Source organism: Patella vulgata, chromosome 5 (assembly GCF_932274485.2).
Source record: "Patella vulgata chromosome 5, xgPatVulg1.2, whole genome shotgun sequence".
NCBI classification, from domain to species: domain Eukaryota; kingdom Metazoa; phylum Mollusca; class Gastropoda; family Patellidae; genus Patella; species Patella vulgata.
Window position 1 is genome coordinate 61,164,888 of NC_065883.2, and position 18,447 is coordinate 61,183,334.

The window sequence follows — 18,447 nt, forward strand, 5'->3', positions numbered from 1 at the left end:
CCTCGCCAATCAGCAAAATCGAGAAACAATAAGCAACCTCCCGACATGGTGAAAATTCCCATAATGAAAGTGGCGTCAGTGCTGTCTTGGTATGACCAGGACCCATGTGCTAGAATTTATTATGTGAAATTCTAAAATGAATCAAAAGCTGTTTCTGGAATTCTCAGTTCCCTTTTCACTGCTTATGCTACGTGCAGTTTTAATCTGGTCGTGGATATCAGAAGTTGATCAAGCATTTGAGAAATGGTCAAATTGTTTGTCTGAGACAAGAAAGGGATACAAGAAATGCATTAATGAATAAGGATGATGATACTAGCTAGATAATATAGAGAGTTTGTATTTAAATATCCCAATACATAGAAAAGTATTGTAAAAGTTATTAAAATAGTTGTTGCCGTGAGTCATGTGGATTCTGTAGAGATGCAGTAAATGTTAATTATGATGGCTGACATTAATCTAACCAGTAAATTATAGCCAATTATTATAATCATATTTAATGACATCCTGTAAGTTTAACATCAAGCTTAGAGAATTTCATTCGACTCCACGACTAGCCTTGGCATTAAAAAAGGTCAACCGTCCAGACCATAGTAAAAGATGGGAATATGCGTTCCTGATTCAAATTTCTGTTTTGTTATGAACATTATTTTCTAATCGATCATTTGAATATTGTGTATATATTCGTATATAATACGTGTCGAAGCATTAATAAATGTTATTGTTGTTATTTAATTAGGTGGAAGGGGGTGGGGGGGAGCACCTAACAAAGTATATTTTAGCGTTTGCATTACTTATAGCTACTGCATATCTAATGGTGCCCATTGATGATAATAATACTTCTATTTAGACGTTCATATTTTGGTAGTTGTTTTAATATTGGACTGGTTTTCCTATTGAACATTTTTATGGACCCATGTATTTGTGTAAGGTCTTAAATTCTATATTTACCGGTAACCCTTTTTCTGGCTTTAAGGGCGAATGAACTAAGACTGGTGGTGTTGATTAATATGTATCCGTTGAATAAATGAATGGTTTTATTTTTTTTCACTTTATCCGTATATTATTTCATGATATATATATATATATGTGTAAAAGAGTTATATTTTGGGACTCTGTCTATTAATGTTGGTAATGAATGTCCTGGTCAGAGTCTTTATTAGTTGGAATTTTGAATTAGTGTGTTCATGGTTTTGGTTTTAAGCTAATATAAATTAGTATAAATGTTTTGGTTGGTGGATTTTATATTGTATGGATCTGGAAATATGTTATTCAGGTTAGATGTGTTATTTTATTGGTGGAAATGTACTACCTTACAACACCATTGCAGGTGATAGAAAGGGTAGGTCTGCAATATATGGATTAATTTAAAGATTATTTGTCTTTATGTTGTTCTATTAATGGAAATTCGTACGGAAAATTTGGGGGTGATTTTATGATGTTTCCTGCTTTGTTTTGAAATTCTTTGATAAAAATAATATTCTTAATTATTTGAATTGCATATTAAATAAAACTAATCTTAAATATCTTTCAATATGTTTTTATTTTTATTTCTTTTTTCGGGAAGCTTTCCTTTTCACAATTTAGTTTCTGTGTTTTTTTAAGCATTTATGTCTTTCTTTCAGTCAACAGTACGTAAACTACTTTTATTATTGTTAAAAACAGATTCTTGATACTGAGATAAACCATCAAGCATAATAGAACAATTTGCTTGATTTTTTAATAAATGCCGTGATTAATCCGTTCGTTCTTCGGGCTTAAGGTCCGCTTTCCCCGAGCGTGATATCACAGACAATGGTGTGATTAAATAGATTAAAATTTATATGGCATCAATTATCGAGTCCATATTCTCACTATATTGACATAAACCCAATAAAGGAAAATGGTGAAAGTTGTATTGACCAATCGCATCAACAATCTTGTCCTTAGTTTGTTCAGCGCCAACGTAACTCAGAATTGTTCGGAAACATAAAGCTGCCACTTATCTGCCACGCATTAAAATACGATCTATAGAACATATGTAACGGAGTAAACGTCAGTTATGTTTGTCGAGCCATTATTTTGATTACATAATGACTGCGTTGATGAACTTCTATAAGAACTCATGTTACATCGAGGATATTTTTAAATGCGTAAATTGTTCCATCTTATCACTGGTCGCCATTTTCCTAATACATGTATATAATACCGTCATGAATGGCGTGTTGTGGTCCCGAAAAGACGAAAATCGACCGTCAAATTATCAACTGTATTATTCTGTCCTAATTAAGATAAGTGGGTATTTGCCAGTAGAATCCAAAGACAAAAAGTGACTACTGTGTTATTATATCATTAAACCTCCAATTTTACAAAGAATTAATCTGCACTGATTGCAGTAAATTTTCACCATTTTCTCCCCGGTAATGGCGGGTGAGGCTTATTCGCATCCGTCCAACCCATATAATACAATATAATGCAATATAATGTCCCTTAATTTTTGTAATTTCTACCTAGTATAAATAAAGACAGCGTTGATCGCGTATTTTGAGTTATTTGTGTTCATTCCTTACACGGAATACAACACGTCTGTTTGGGTTTTTGAGCGGGAAAAAAAGAAACTTGTTTTTGTACGAAACTAAACGCAGGAATATGCGAAAATAAATCCAAACCTTGTGATAAATATTTGGGATACGTAAGCTATATATGAAGACGTCACGCAGTTCTTTCATAATGGAATATTATAATTTCTTCTGTTCTGCATGCATGAAATAAGTGATTTGGGAATAGAACCTCCAAGTAGTGTAATATTAAAAGTTAAAAATTATTTTCCCAGAAAGTGAAAAACTGTGTGTATTTTTATACAAATGTTTTTGTATTTCTTATTATATTTACAATGTATCTAATTGGATTCTATAAATTCATGTCGGTATGTATGCATTCATAAAACAGTTTTTATTTTGTCAAGGAAGTTTTCTTTTCTGTCAACACGTTTTTTTTTATTTAACTTTTAAAGTATACATGATTTTGTGTTTACTTAAGAAATGATAGTTCAATTAGTCAAAACCAACTCAACTGTCACGTGAGAAAGTCAAAGTTCCAAAGATTTTGAACGGTTGTGATTATAACCACGCCCTGGGGCTTCCCCATTAGAACTTCCGATAGACACTGAAAGCATTTCTTCTAAGATTGTGCAGTTTTATATATATCGTGGGAGATACCATGTTGGAAACTGTGATCAATACGCTGCTAACATTATCTGTATTACACACCTTATTACACACGTGTTGAGGTTGGGGAGGGAGAGTTCTGACCCCCGCCCCCTTCCCCTCACCCACCAATATCCCAGGTAGTAGTTTCGTATTGACTAGTTAAACTTCCGGAAGTTTATTTATTCATCTTTACTTACTAATTTTATCTCGCAATTTTTGTTGTTATTGTTTATTTGAGGTGTCGAGATTCTTTAAATAAGATGTTGGCTATTTTCTTAAATTTATTCAATGATGTGTATCGAATAACTGGTCAATATAGAACGTTTAGCATACGTCCACAAATATATAGTCGTCACCCATATCCGTCGGTCCGATAACACTAACTTGCAAACAAGTCAAATAGAAAAGTTTTTTCTAGCTTATTTAATCGTATCAAAATAAGTAGTAACCGTATCGAAAAGAAGAATACGAAGACGATTGGTTGTCAGTGTAAGTCTTCAACAAACCATTTTTACATATCGAGTATAGGCTTGTGATGTAGAATTTCAGTTCTCACCTGTCTAGTGTAATACACACCCATACGGAGTTGTCGGAAAAGTGTGTCTAATAGTTCAGGTTATGCGGTAACAGTTCCTCGGAAGCTAGAATTTAAAGAAGATTATGCTGCCCATACCTCCTCCAATCTGACACTGAACACACGTGCATTTGTAATTCGTAGAAGAGTAAATTGTTCCCTATACCCTTCCCGCTCCCTCGCACTGCGCACGCGTAATGTTAGAAAATATAAAAACGACCCAATAAAAGTGTTGACAGGGCGTTAAAACACATTTCACTCCAAAACTCATAAATTATCTTGTCTAGAGGGAGGAGGAAGGGGTGTCATTGCAGAAATTAGTGACCTTCAGATATTTTACCACTGTTTTCATGCTGTATGGTTATGGTGGCTGATTAGTTTCATGAGGTGATGTCATCACGACAACCCGACATCAAAACATTTTAACCCAACAATACGACATTGTCACCCGACGCCACGACATCTACATAACTAGCCACTATTCTTTGCCAGGCACTTCGCCCAGCACTACCGACAGGGAGAAACTACGCTGCAAAATCCCTGGGAACTTTCTTGACCAACATCAGGATCATTGTACATAATTATACTGCACGTATATTGAGAAGAGCATGGCCGACAAATCGACAACCCGACATTTTAATCCAAAAATACGACATTTTAATCCAACAATACGACATTTTTATTCAACATTACGACATTTGTAAACATTACGACATTTTTAAACATTACGACATTTTATGCAATATTACGACATTTTATGCAATATTACGACATTTAAATTTTTATGCAACATAAACATTATGACATTTTCATTTTTACGAGACATTACGACATTTTTAATGTCGTCGTGTTGGGTGAAAATGTCGCATTGTCGGGTTAAAATGTCATGATGTCGGATTGTCGTGATGTCGAGTTAAAATGTCGCGATGTTGGGTTGTCGGGTTGTCGCCTTATGAAGGGTCACATTACGACATGATACCAATAACCCACCATAGTTGGGGATTTGATGGCCGAATGGTTATCGCGTACGCGTTGTATCATTAGTAGGTCTGTCATTGAGTCTACTGGTGTGGTTTTGATTCTCCGAAGTAGGGTCGCATGTCCAACCTCATGGGTTTCCTCCCATTGTTAAAGACCTCCACGCGCAAGCGAATTATTGAACTAAAATTGAACCCCATTTGATGCATAATTTATCGCGATTAAATAGATACTGGACATCGCCAAATCGATAGGAATAAGGGTGGAAAACCTAAAAAAATACCATGTTTCAGCGTTCTGTGTTTGGGTCACTGACAGTTAACAAGGTCGCCCTTGGCCCAGAGCTAATCTACCCCTATTTGGGGCAATGACAGCTCGAAGCGAAAGTACCGCTATATGGAAAAATGTTTAAAACATCACAGTGGCTTCAGTCAATCTTCCCAGAAACAAGACAGTAGTTAGATTTTCGTGTAATTTAGACCAAAATATTATAAATCAGAACAAAATAAGGATCTCCCCCCAAAAAATGAAAAAAGTATATTTTTTATTTTTGTATGTTTATTCTAACTATTGGGAAAAGTATCAAAACAATATTCTTGCACTAGTTTAGACCAAAATTACGAAGATTGTTCAACAAGCTGATTTGAACACAATCTGTCGTATTCAGGTCAATATATGGAAAATACGCCCCCCCCCTCCAAAAAAAAAATTGCTACAAAAGGTTTCTCAACTGATTCTGGTAGGGTTTAGTGTATTTTATAACATACTAAAAGTTTACCAATAGGCCAACATCATTTTTAATGATCTTAATGTGTTCTTTGTCCCCCAAAACCCATGAATAGACCCCAAGATCATCAAATTTGAGTTGATATTTACATAGTTATGATCATTAAGACGTTTCGTTGGCCATCTTTGACGCCATCTTGAAAAAAAAAACCTTTCCGGCGGTCCTACATTCATTTGGTAAACTATTAGTATGTTATAATGTTCACTAAACCCTACCAGAATCAGTTGAGAAACCTTTTGTAGCAATTTTTGGGGGGTTGTTTAAAAACTGTATTTTGACCTGACTATCGATAAACTGCCAGTCTTTAACTCCACTAGAGGAATTATTTATTTCTGGTATACTGAAAACGAGCTATACGGATTCGAATATTTAAAACTTTGAAATCACAATTTATCAATAATTCAGGTAATTTAAAGTAGCTAAGTCTCTAACTCAATATCATCCAAAATCTTCGACATTGAAAACACGATTTATTTGTCGGTTTAAATCAACATTGATGTTGTTATCGTGTACCATAATACGTTTTAGCGCTATTTGTATTAAAGGGACTCAAAAAACGAGGCTAGGCAGATTCCACAAGTCATGTTATACGGTGGCGCTATATTCTTATCTGGAGAGCATGCCAAATAAATACTATCGGCGTAGGCTAGAATAACCAGTCGATAGAGATTGAAATTCGATTGAGAATACTGGCATATTTCGCCGAACCTAACTGATTAGAAATGAAATGAAATGGAGTTTAACGTCCTACTGTTCTGCTCCTAACCTGGGCTAATGAAGACGGGCATACGCCATACAGTGTGCTATGAGGGAAATTTTGCCCGGACAGCGGCACTACGGCCTACTCTTATATCGAATTTCAACTGGCAAGGGATCTTTTACGTGCACGCCAATGTGTACACGGGACCTCGGTTTTTCGTCCCATCCGAACGACTAGACAGCTTTCCTTGTCAGCCCCTCCGTCCTGCATCACTGACAAGGGAGAACCACGCCGGAAAATCTGGATGAACTTTCTCGGCCAATGCAGGTATCGAACACCCGACCTCCAGGCTAGCGAGCTAGCGTCTAACCCACTTAGCCACGTGATCCCCTAACTGATTAGAAATTACAGTAAAAACAGAAAAGATTGAATGTAAATCAATTTATATACATTCATATTACATTATTGTATGCGTTGCGACTCATTTGTGTCAATTTCTTGGTCCCAAATATTAGCGACTTAGCTCCCTTAAGAAATTCTTATTTCTCTCAATTGAAACAAAACAATATCTTTGAAATAGGGTTTCAAGTTCTACTTTTCTGTACCGACTGGGCAGATGAAGACGGCTGTAGTGTTGTCATGGGTTCTTTATGTGAACGCCAATGTGTCCATGAGACCTCGGTTTTTCGTCCCATATACAAACGACTATACAAACAAGATGAGTTTGAGACAAACATATGGAGTATATTTATTTCAATAACTCGCTTGTTAACTGGGAAAGCTCACGAGACAGGCTTGTAAGCGTGGGATAAAAACGACGATGACAAACCTCGTTATCTGAAGCGCACGTGTTAGATCACATCCCCCACCCCTGCCCCTCCTCGAGAGCAATGGTATTCTACTAGTTAATCGCCAGTGTTATCCTTCAAAAAAATATCAAACGTAATTACCATTTCCACACATTTTCAAATACTATGATTATTCAGCCATTTGATATCATACACTCATACGTATTAATTATCGTTATGGAGGACTGCATATCAATTGTTGAAATATTGAAATTAAACTGAATAACCCTTAGTATACATTTAAACACAACAGTTATAGGCGTTAAACATATATCAATAAGGTCGTATGGAACTTCTAAACAGTTGTATGAAAAGCATACCAAAATGCGAATTATTTTGTTTATTTCTCACCTGTACAAATATTTTGTGGTTAAATATTCTTTAAAATCAACAGATATTTAATTTTCTCACGAGTTGTACCAATATTAAATGACTGATCAAACCTATGGAAATAAATTAAATAATTAAAATTATTAATTTATTTTTATGAATTTAATTCTGAAACCATTTCGGCATTATTTTATTTATTAATATATTCATAAATTAATATATGAAATAAATAAATTGCCAGTGTTTATATTTTAAATTACTAATCATTCGCGCATCTTATTCATTCAGGGTATTCAAATAATTAAGAAATATTATCCTATACCCATCTACAATGTGAAACGCCAAAAGAATCATATTGTCAGGCTATGTGGCAACATTTCCAACAAAAAGCCGTTTTTGTCGAATTTTATGGCAGTATTTCTAACAAAAAGGCGTTGAAAGCATATGTTAACATGAACAGTCATCTATTTGATAGACACCTGATCGGAGACAGAAAATAATTAGTCAATCTGGTCACACGCTCATACCTTCAACTTCGCACCTAATTCGGTAATTAAGAAGTCAATTTGTAAAAAGTGTACATACTTACCCTTGAGAACATTTTATCTTAAGAGGTTTAATCCCTGCCCCGAGGAAGATACAAGTTACAAGACTAGAATTTCACACATTAAATAAATATAAACAAACAAGTTAGTAAATCTAACACCGCCTTTTATGACTCCTATCCACTCGAATCTCTTATTAACTTCTCCTCTTCTATTGTTCACTGAAGACCTAAACAATTAATCTTGAAGGGTCTATTTTCTTGTTAAAGGTGAGCGAGAGATAGATAAGACGATATTTGACAAGTTTAGGGTAAACAATAAGTGTCATAGTTTACTTACTGTATGTAAGATCAATAGAATTACTATTACCTACAAATGGATAATTTACTATTACTTACATATACAGATAATTTACTTACATACTTGAAGAAATCCTATTAATTATGTTCAATGATGAACTACTATTTAGCATACTATTATTGACTATTTCTTTCGTTTGATAATATATTCTCTGTAATAATACTTATGAACTAACCATTTAGCAAAAAGAAATGAACATGATATGAAACGGGGTTTGACGTCCTACTGTTCTGCTCCGACTGGCAAAAAGAAAAAAAATAATAAATAGATAAAAAAAAAAGAATATATTCTTATGTCGCTAAACTTTTACTAATATTATTTTCATTCGTGCTGGATTCTTAGAAAATTTAAATTGATATTTAAAAAAAAAAAATAAATATGAGATTTGATAATATATTCTTTTTAACAAAGTCATCAATTTATTTTTAAAAAAATGATATTTCTTATTCTATCTCTAAACTTATTTTAATATTTTGATTTTTTGCTTGATTATTTGAAGGTTTTTATTAATCTTTTTTAAATTGATATTATTCACGCTGTTTCGGTATTTATATTTCAAATTATTGTATACTTAATTTGATATAAATTTGTTCTTGTTTTTCTTATTAAATTATAAACACAGAATGCCATTTTATTATTATGTCGATTGTCTAAAAATTGCGAGATGTTTTCCATGGGTTATATCCTATATAAGTTGTTCAGTTTTAATGAGTAGATACCACCTATGTGCTTCCGCGCATACAGAATATTATGAAATTTAACTTCCTGTTAAAGTGACATCCTTACGAAATGCATTAACAAATATGTGCTTAAAATTCGCCACAATGAAAACTTCATAATCATTAGCACAGTATAACGGATTTTCCTCCAATTTAACGCCACTTAGAAATAATTAGACGCAATATCGCTATTACTTTTTGACATACATTTTTTTATTGGTGAAAAAGTAAGCGGCGTATAAAATGGAAGCTCATAAATCGTTATTATTTTTTTGTCATTAAGTCTCGCGTATAAATCTGTTTTAAACCATCTTGACTTTTATTGGATTTAAGAAAAATAGCCCCGGTGTCATTTTCTAACCACAGTTTAAATAATGGATGCCATTTACACTTTACTTTCTATATACATGATATATCTGACGTATGGCAATTGAGTAATTTTGAAAACTTTCATAGCCTACAATTGTGCTGTCGGTTTAAGCGGTCATTTGAGGCCAGGATAAACCTCTAGGTTTTATTTCAGGAATTTAGTTTTAAGCTATTTAAGCTCGGTGTAGCAGTTTTAGCCATTGTAGCTTAAATCCCGGTTCATCCATCATAGTCTCAAGTAAACAATGAAATTCACACAATTTGTCTTCGATTTTACCATTGACTCAATGCGTACTTAGTGGGCTATCCATAAAAACTTCACGCTCTATTGTCGGCGTACGGATATAACCGAAAATTGTAGGATAGAGTTCGACGGATTGCATAACCGTAAAGTTTGTCTTGTCACCGCTAGTAGAGGGGGCGTCAGAAACGTCGGCAGGTGGGTAACACCCGTTCTAGATTCAATAGTCACCCTCTTACAACCGCCGAAATGTCGGCGACAACGCGGCCCAAGGGGTTGGAGGTAAAAGATAGGTTTACAAGTTGCTGGTAGATGTTGTAGACCGTTTGAACAGACACCTGTGTTTACGATTTCCCCAACAACGTGTAATACGGCAGTCTTCGTCACCTCAACCCAACTGTGAAAAGGCGTTAGGGATCCGTATAGAAAACCCAGTCTATGTTTGTAACACCAGGATCCCAAAAAAATAAAAGACCGTACGTACCTGTCTAGTTCGCCCGGAGACATGGGCATAGAGAATTCCAGACGTACGTCCCGTCCTCGACCAAACACAACCTACTCGTTAGCCTGGACACTGGCGCCGGTTTCGCTGTCAAGATTTCGATAATTTGTAGATTTCTAGGAGAGTTTGTTTTTCCCCTAGTCCAAAGGGATGATAATTAGATAACGCCGAGAATGTTCTCACCTTTATATTGTAAAACACCAAAATGTTTAGTTCTAATTAACTCTTATTGTTTTATAGACGTTGCCAAAGAAAGTTCAAGGGCTTTGTTAAGTAATTGATTTAATTAATTAAATTAATATGAAAAATAATAAAATGTTTTCAGGGTTGATGATTTATGAAGACTAGATCTTGTATAATTATTTGTTTAAATTCTAATAGAAGTTGTGGTCATTTTTTTTTTTTTTTTTTTTTTTTGCAGATTTCTCGCAACTAATACTTCCTCTACTTTTATTTATTTACAAGCCAGGCCATTCTCCGCCGTGATGAGAAATCCCGGGGAACTCTCTCGGTACACATCGGGACTTCCTGGGTTAGTAAAGGGGGAGGGGGTAAGGAAGGAGGAGAGAAACTGCGTTTTATGTTCACCCAACAAAACCAGTTCATTTTGAAACTACAAGTTTATATTTCTATATCATTAGTTTGTTTGTTTTTGTTTGTTATTTTGTTAAAGGGACAATAACACTCTTGCTGGATTGACAGCTCCAGAAAATAAAAAAATAGACTTATTCTAAGTACTAGATGTGTTAGTGTCCTACCTGTTGTGTAAATTATCCATTAAATCCTATTTTACTTGTCCAGAGGGTTCAAAAATATTTTTTAAATCCAAGTCACATTTGAAAAGCTTTACGTCAGGCTTTTCAAATCATCTAGTTGAATTTTTCTATTTTTTTAAATTAGGTGTGTTAAGATGAAATTTGTATCATCAATTAATTGGAATATTTAAAATAGTACAATTTGTTGACCAGAATAAAGATTGGGACATATTAATCAGTTACAACAAGAGTGGTATTGAGCCTTTAAACGAAAGTTGAATCTTATGTTTTTGTTTTTATTGATTTAATTTAGGCATGCAAATAATTTAACATGTTAACTACATTCATTTATTAATTCATATAACATTTAATGTCGGAAAAAAGCACCGCAATAGGCAAATTTATCTCGTCCATAATAGGTCTACATCTTTAATAGTATATAGTATTTATTATCCTACAAACAATACGATGTTTTACTACCTACACCGCCATGGATAGTTTTCAACATTTATCTATTTGGATAAAGATTGGCATTAGATATTGGCCCTTCTTTGATCTGTGGAATATAGCATATGCCTGTCTAATGTTATACGATGTTGGCCGAGAAAGTTGCTATGGATTTTCCGCCGTGGTTTCCCCTTGTCACTTGGTGTAGGACGGGATTTCCAAGTCAGATCTCAAGTAATCAAGTACATGTATTCGTATTTTAAATTATATATTTACAATATTGCCGTGATAACAGATCTACTGGGTGATATGCCAGAGATGATCACATAAAAGAACCCTTGACAGGTGGGATTCGAAGTAAGAGCAGGCCATAGCGCCGTTGTCCGGGCAAAATTTCCCACATGGTTCATTAGCCCGGATGAGGTAGATAAATAGGACGTTAAAATCCGTTTCATTTTATTTCAAATATTAATACACGTCTCTGTCTCATCGATCTCTTTAATCACGCAAATGTAGCGAAAGGTAAAAATGAGTTGCTTTATATCTCCTTATAGGCCGATTTATTTCGTTAAAGAAATGCCTCCTCCTAGGTCGTAATAATATTCAATCGGGTGCATTAATATGACGCGAATAAATGCAAAGTATAACTGATAGATTGCCAATATTGAAAAGGAAGCAGAAAATCACTATCTTATTCAAGTTGGCAAGCTTATCACAATATTATTGACCACGTAACTTGATACATTATCAGTTATTAAAACTATAATTATAGTAATTTACAGTTATTATTCAGCTAACGATAAAATCAATGTTTGAATAACTACATCGCTTTGTATACACACGTGTGTATGCACGATCGTCATTTTTTCCCGTTGTCCATCCATCATTACTGAGAAAGAATATGTCATTGAGAATGTCCGTGAAAGAGAGAAAATTATTACGTAAGGGTAACTGGAATACAGGGTAGGCCGTTTGTCATAATCGAACACGACATGCGGGAATTGGAGACAATTTCCGTTCGTTGATAGTTCATGACATGCGCAGTTATTTTGTTTGAGTTTTGTCTTGTGTTCTGTTCGTGTTGGAGATTAACGTCATGGCATAAAAATGGCCATTCGCCGATCAACAATTTCTATACAAAGCAACTTTAATGAGCCGTATAGCCGCTTCTGGAATGACTACACGCAGTTCGTATTGAACGTTTATTTTATCATTCGGCTCAACTAAAATGATGACAAAGCACTGCGGTTCCTGTTGTCCTACTGTGAATGTTATTCAAACTGGATGACAAGGCAATGACTTTATGATTTGGTAGAATCGGAGTTTTCCTAAAACTGTTTTTTGAAAAATACATTGCGTGACCACTCACAAAGAGATCCAATTTTAGCTGTCCAAGAACATTAATTCTATTGTTCTACTGAATAAATATTTGGGTTTTCAAACGTACTTTTCTAAAGAATAAATATGTTTTGTTTTGTTTTTTTTTAAAAAAATCATACGTGTCCTATTCTGAAATCTGCACTGAAATTAAGCCACAAAGTAAAGGAAATAGCTTCTGTCATTTCTGGTATAGCTTATTTTATTGCCGAAATTTCCAAAACATATTCTCTTTTAATCATAACTCAAATTTCATTTATCAAAAAATCTCTTATACTTTATTCGCCATGGACATTACATAATGACATTGGAACGTCTGTGACTACGTGAAAAATCTGACGGGTCGTTTGTTAATATTCTATTCAAAATAAATTGGAAAGGTTAAGGCTGCGGGGCTGTTACTTCCAATCTGAATGGTCCATGGTTAAGTGTTAGTACTATACTGAAAATCCAAAACTCCAAAGATGATTTGATTAAAATTAAAAATGTGCCGCTGTCACACGTGTGTTCATTAAATTGTCAATTTATATTCATAAACAGTTTTATGTAACAGGTTTTTTTTTTCTAAATTTATTTTCCTTTTTTCCTAAATTCATTTTCTGTTTTTCTAAATTCACTTTAATTTTTTTTCTAAATTCACTTTAATTTTTTTTCTAAATTCATTTTACCATTTTATACATTAAAAAAAATCATAATCCCCAGCGTTATATCAATTCTGTTTTTACCAAAGCTGAATAAAATCAGGTAGTTTAGACTGATGGCGTTGATGACTATCAGAAGTTTCGCGCAATTCTCGGCCATTTATTTTTCAAACTTTAAATAATGGCCATTATTACTAATGATGCCAGTGAATGAAGTATCGACTCGTATTTGGGTTCATTTAACATCAGTCACGTTAAAGTTTTTATGGCTTTTTAATAAAAACTATGATAATAGAACCAGAAATAATATTCATAGCATTTCATATTTTGTTTTATTCAAAAGCAATGATATTTCTCTGAACAAAAAGAGACAAAATTCTTTTTATTTCGTTTTAACCATTGACCAATTTGTACCCTTGAACTCTCTGAGATCGTTGTACCTTTACTACATGTATTTCTTTGTGTGTTCATTATATCGTAGCGTCATAAAACTAAATTAACCTCAACCAATTGTATGCATGATTCCATTTCTGTCACCTGTTCTTTAACAAATCACTGAAAAATGAAAGTAAACAAAATTTAAATGGGACTCTTTTTTTTAAATGATTTAACTGATTTGGGTAGATCTTTTATCTCTTTATTAACCAATGATTATTGAAGGTATTTTTTAAACTTGTATGTATTTTCACAATTTATTCGCGATTTTATTTTGAAATGTCGATTTTTCTCACAGCGCATTCATTATGAGTACTAGCCAAAAAAACTTTTCAATAAAAATATCTACGAATTCGTTGTTTTACTGTCGCTACTTGTCGCGTTATTTCTTTCTTCTCAAACATTGTTTTGTTTTTCATTTTGAGTGAAACGTGTATCATCATAAGAATCCCTCGACTATAGCGCATTGGGCGTTTAAGGTTGGCTGCTGGATCCATTGCCCTAAATTGATATTTATTGCTTTCAATGAAATTATGTCTTGACGGCGGGTTGGTCTTATCAGTTTTGTTTGCGTTTAGTGCAGCCCCCTGCACTTACTATTACATTAATATGCTGAAGCATATCACATGCTCCCATATCTCTGAACGTTGAGAGAGAGAGAGAGAGAGAGAGAGAGAGAGAGAGAGATGGGTTTAACGTCCACTCGACACAGACTAGATCATTTCGGGACTAACATATGGTTCAATTTTGCGCGTAGGGGTCTTTAGCAGTGGGAGGAAACCGTAGGACCCGGAGAAAACCCACGAGGTTGGACAGGCGACCCTACTCCTTGTCACGTACAACCGGGGAATCGAAACCCCGCCGGTTGACTTAATGACAGACTTTATGATACAGCGCGCACGTGCTGGCCATCCAACCCCCCTCTCTGAACGTTAAAACGTAAAAGGTAGCACATTTGGATAAAAGATAAGAAATGGTTTAGAAACTGACAATAACAGTGAACAGTATTCTAATGTCTTTATGGAGATTAGGGGCAGTATATGGCTAGAGTTGTTCCAGAAGTTCATGTAGTATTGTATTTGTGATCGATCTTCTTATCTGCCATTACTAAGAAAAGGACTGAAGATCCAGTAGAATTGGGAGACAACCAACACGGCTTTAAGATTCCTGGTATCGTAATACAACACTGAATGGTTATTGTATGGCTAGGGAATATTATTACGTTTACTTTATGACATGTAAATACGTCTAATGTTATTTTTCTTTTGTATATATCACAGGACTGATATACATAAATTACTTTATTATTCTGGTTATGTTTTCATTTCGTGAATAAAATTTATAATAATAATAATGACTGTTTAATAACAAGATGTGATATTCTTTATACAAAATAGCACACATAGCATAAAGTGACTGCCTATCCATCTGAATCGGATGTGGTCACAGAAAAACCTTCAATGATGGTCTCGACTGCTTGGGATTTAATAATAATAATAATAATACGTCTTTATTCAGTAATAGATCATACAAAATATTTGAAAAAAAGTGCATAGGTGCCGAAACTATATACAGAAATACATTTTGATACATACTGATGTCACATTTTGATACATAATTCCCAAGAGTACCTTTACTTCACCGTGCTTTTTATTGGTAACAAGTAAAGTGAAAGACATAGAAAATGTATCCTATTCAAGTGGGAGGGGTTCGACCCGCAGCTAGAGAGAATGAACACAGGCCTCAGGTCTAGATCACTAACCGCTGTGTCATTTCCCCCTCTCATCTCTTTAAAATGGACAATATTATATTTTAGTGTTTGATTTATATTTACAAGCCAGGCATATTCTAAATGTCAAGTTGACTAATTTAATAATCGCAACAATTATCTTTGACATTTAGACGTACATCATACTGGTCCAACATGATGGGATTTGCTCGACCGAGAGGGTGTGTATGGTATATAGAATATATTATATACGATCTGAATATGTATTACTCTTTGATCTTAAACACACAAATATATAAACATATTACAAACAAAAGATACATATGTAATTACTTAAACACCCAACACTTAAATATAAATATCCTCGATGTTTTTATTATTATCACAAACTTTCCTATATCTCCATGAAGTGGTATCGGGGTGTTCTAGAAAATGTAAAGATAACACTATCCCCAATGTTTGAATTATTATCACAAATGTTTACATCAATATTTTCTAGCTTGTTGAACTTCTCAAAATAAAAGTGGTATCTGGTGTTCTAGAAATAGTAAAGATAAAATTACACTCAGTGATGATTATTTAAAAAATGGAAAATAAATATATAATGATAGCAAACTGAAGACTACTGTCTCCGACACATAAATCACAAAAAGCATGTATGCTAATATAGAAACCAGATTTGCATTTATCTTCACGTTAAAAAATAACTTCCGCTGATATTTGTTTCTGTTTCAGCTGGATTTAAACGGATGTCTTTTTCTGTAGGCGATGTATGTGAGAGAACTTAATGTTGATTGTAAGTAAATAAATTATAATGGGATTCCTCAATTTCGTTGGTAATCTATATAGAGTGGACTGTATATTATCGTGTAGCAAGGACAAAAGTGGATGATATCTCAATTTAATTAAAATTGCATAGTTCGTTTCGTTTATTGTTTCAGGTTTTACACTTTCACTAATAAAACGAAACGTAATTGACGTCTGATTTCATCATATATGGACGATTTCTTAAAATAGAATAAAATATTAACGAATAGTTTACTTTCAGCTTCTCCGTTAACCTTTTCTATTTTCCCCTTTCTGATTCCCATACTCATCCTCTATACCAGAATCATTTATTGTTCCATCAGTGGGAAAAAAATCTCCTGTGGTTACTGGCTTTCATAAAAATCCTTTTCCAAGAAACAAACTAGCAAAATGGCGAGATAAACCCCTGGATGCAAGAGAAAGATTGGAACATAACGTTTGGTGGTGGGTAAAGAAAAGTGGGGTGAATGGTGAATGAATTGCTACTCGATTAACTCCTTAGATACAATAGAACTAATTTAACGAGATCTAAGTCGTCAAGGCCTTCTAATTGGCTTTATTTAACTAACAGATCAAGTAGCAGTTCAAATAACAAATACATTCCAAGTTCTGGCCTTCAAGCGTTGAAAATTAACCAACTTTAGATCAAATGCCAATTTATTATTTGATTTCCTCAAAACGGAGATTGATTTTTCCACTTGGTTGGTAATTAGGCTATATCGTCTTTCAGTTCGTCATCTATCGTTTAGTTTTTATTCGCTGCACGTCAAGCTTTTTCGTGTTTTTATTAGCGGACGCATTGGTCACACCTAACGGCATGGTATTCAAAGTTAAAAAAAAACGTACTGCCAACAGAAGATTTAAGGATTTAACTTTGTTTATGGTAAATGTTTGTCAATTATTCAATGTTGAATTCAGTTGACACCAGAACGGGTGCAGTGTGAAAGCTAAAGATAGTCTTTAACATTGATAAATATTAATGTAAATATTATGTTTAATTGTTATTTTAGGTTTATGTCACCTGTCGTCAATTAGAGTTCATATTCCTTGGACGATACAATGCATTCACATTGCTTATACATGTACATGTATATGACCTTTAATTAAGAAATCAAAATATCAACGGTGGAGATCTCCCGACCTGGATTCAATCGGATTAAATGGTTCTACCCAACAGATATAGCTGGCACTGACTTGTTTATATCATTTGCAACGTAAGGCGAATGTTGCCAAATGTTCTATTCATCAGATCTCTGTACATATTGAATGGAATTGAACCATTTTTTAAACTGATAGAAATGAAATGAAATGGGGTTTAACGCCCTACTGTGTTTTGCTCAGACTGGACTAATGAAGACGGGTATACGCTGTATAGTGTGCTATGAGGACAATTTTGCCCGGACAGCGGCGCTACGACCTACTCTTATATCGAAGTCCAACTGCCAAGGGATCTTTTACCTGCACGCCAATATGTACACGGGACCTCTGTTTTTCGTACCATCAGAACGACTATACCGCTATCCTTGTCATGTCCTCCGTCCTGCACCACTGACTAGGGGAAACCACGCCGGAAAATCCCGAGCTAGTGTCTTACTCCCTTGGACTTTCACCATAAATATTGTAGTTTGCAAATGATTCAACGTCCCTCAAATGACGATAAGCGGCTTTAATGTGTTTACGCTCTGATACATGTGTATAATATGTAATTTTGAATGATATCCTTTTAATGCCAAATAAATAAATTATTTCATTAGTTTCAGTTTTGTTTATATCGGTTTTAAAGTGGTGATTAATATCCTTGATTTTGCCTTGCCTAAAATAATCAACAAACGTGCTTGTAATATTTTGATTTTCTCGGGTCAAAGTACATTGATTGATTCATAAAACAAATTACGATATTTTTGAGAATATGTTAGAAAATTCTTCAAGCAAAATAATGGGGCTTGAAATATCTGATCAATACTCCCTCGTAATAAATGACGTCTTGAGATGGCGGGGTCCATACCATACACAACCAGTGAGTCTATTTGGGGAGTTCATTAAGCGATCGAGCTAATTTCACATCCCAAACGATCACATGCCGCTCTTGGTCAATTAAGGGAGAAAAGGAGAAAGCAC

The 18,447-nt window shown here is 34.3% G+C and overlaps 1 long non-coding RNA gene across 1 annotated transcript; it reads left to right on the top strand.

The window, feature by feature from the left end:
• The first annotated feature begins 15,958 nt into the window (after nucleotides 1-15,958).
• LOC130012847 (uncharacterized) lies at nucleotides 15,959-18,082 on the top strand. The gene is made up of 2 exons (XR_008788090.1): nucleotides 15,959-16,318; nucleotides 17,340-18,082. It is a non-coding gene; the product is annotated as an uncharacterized LOC130012847 (long non-coding RNA).
• The last annotated feature ends 365 nt before the right edge of the window (nucleotides 18,083-18,447 follow it).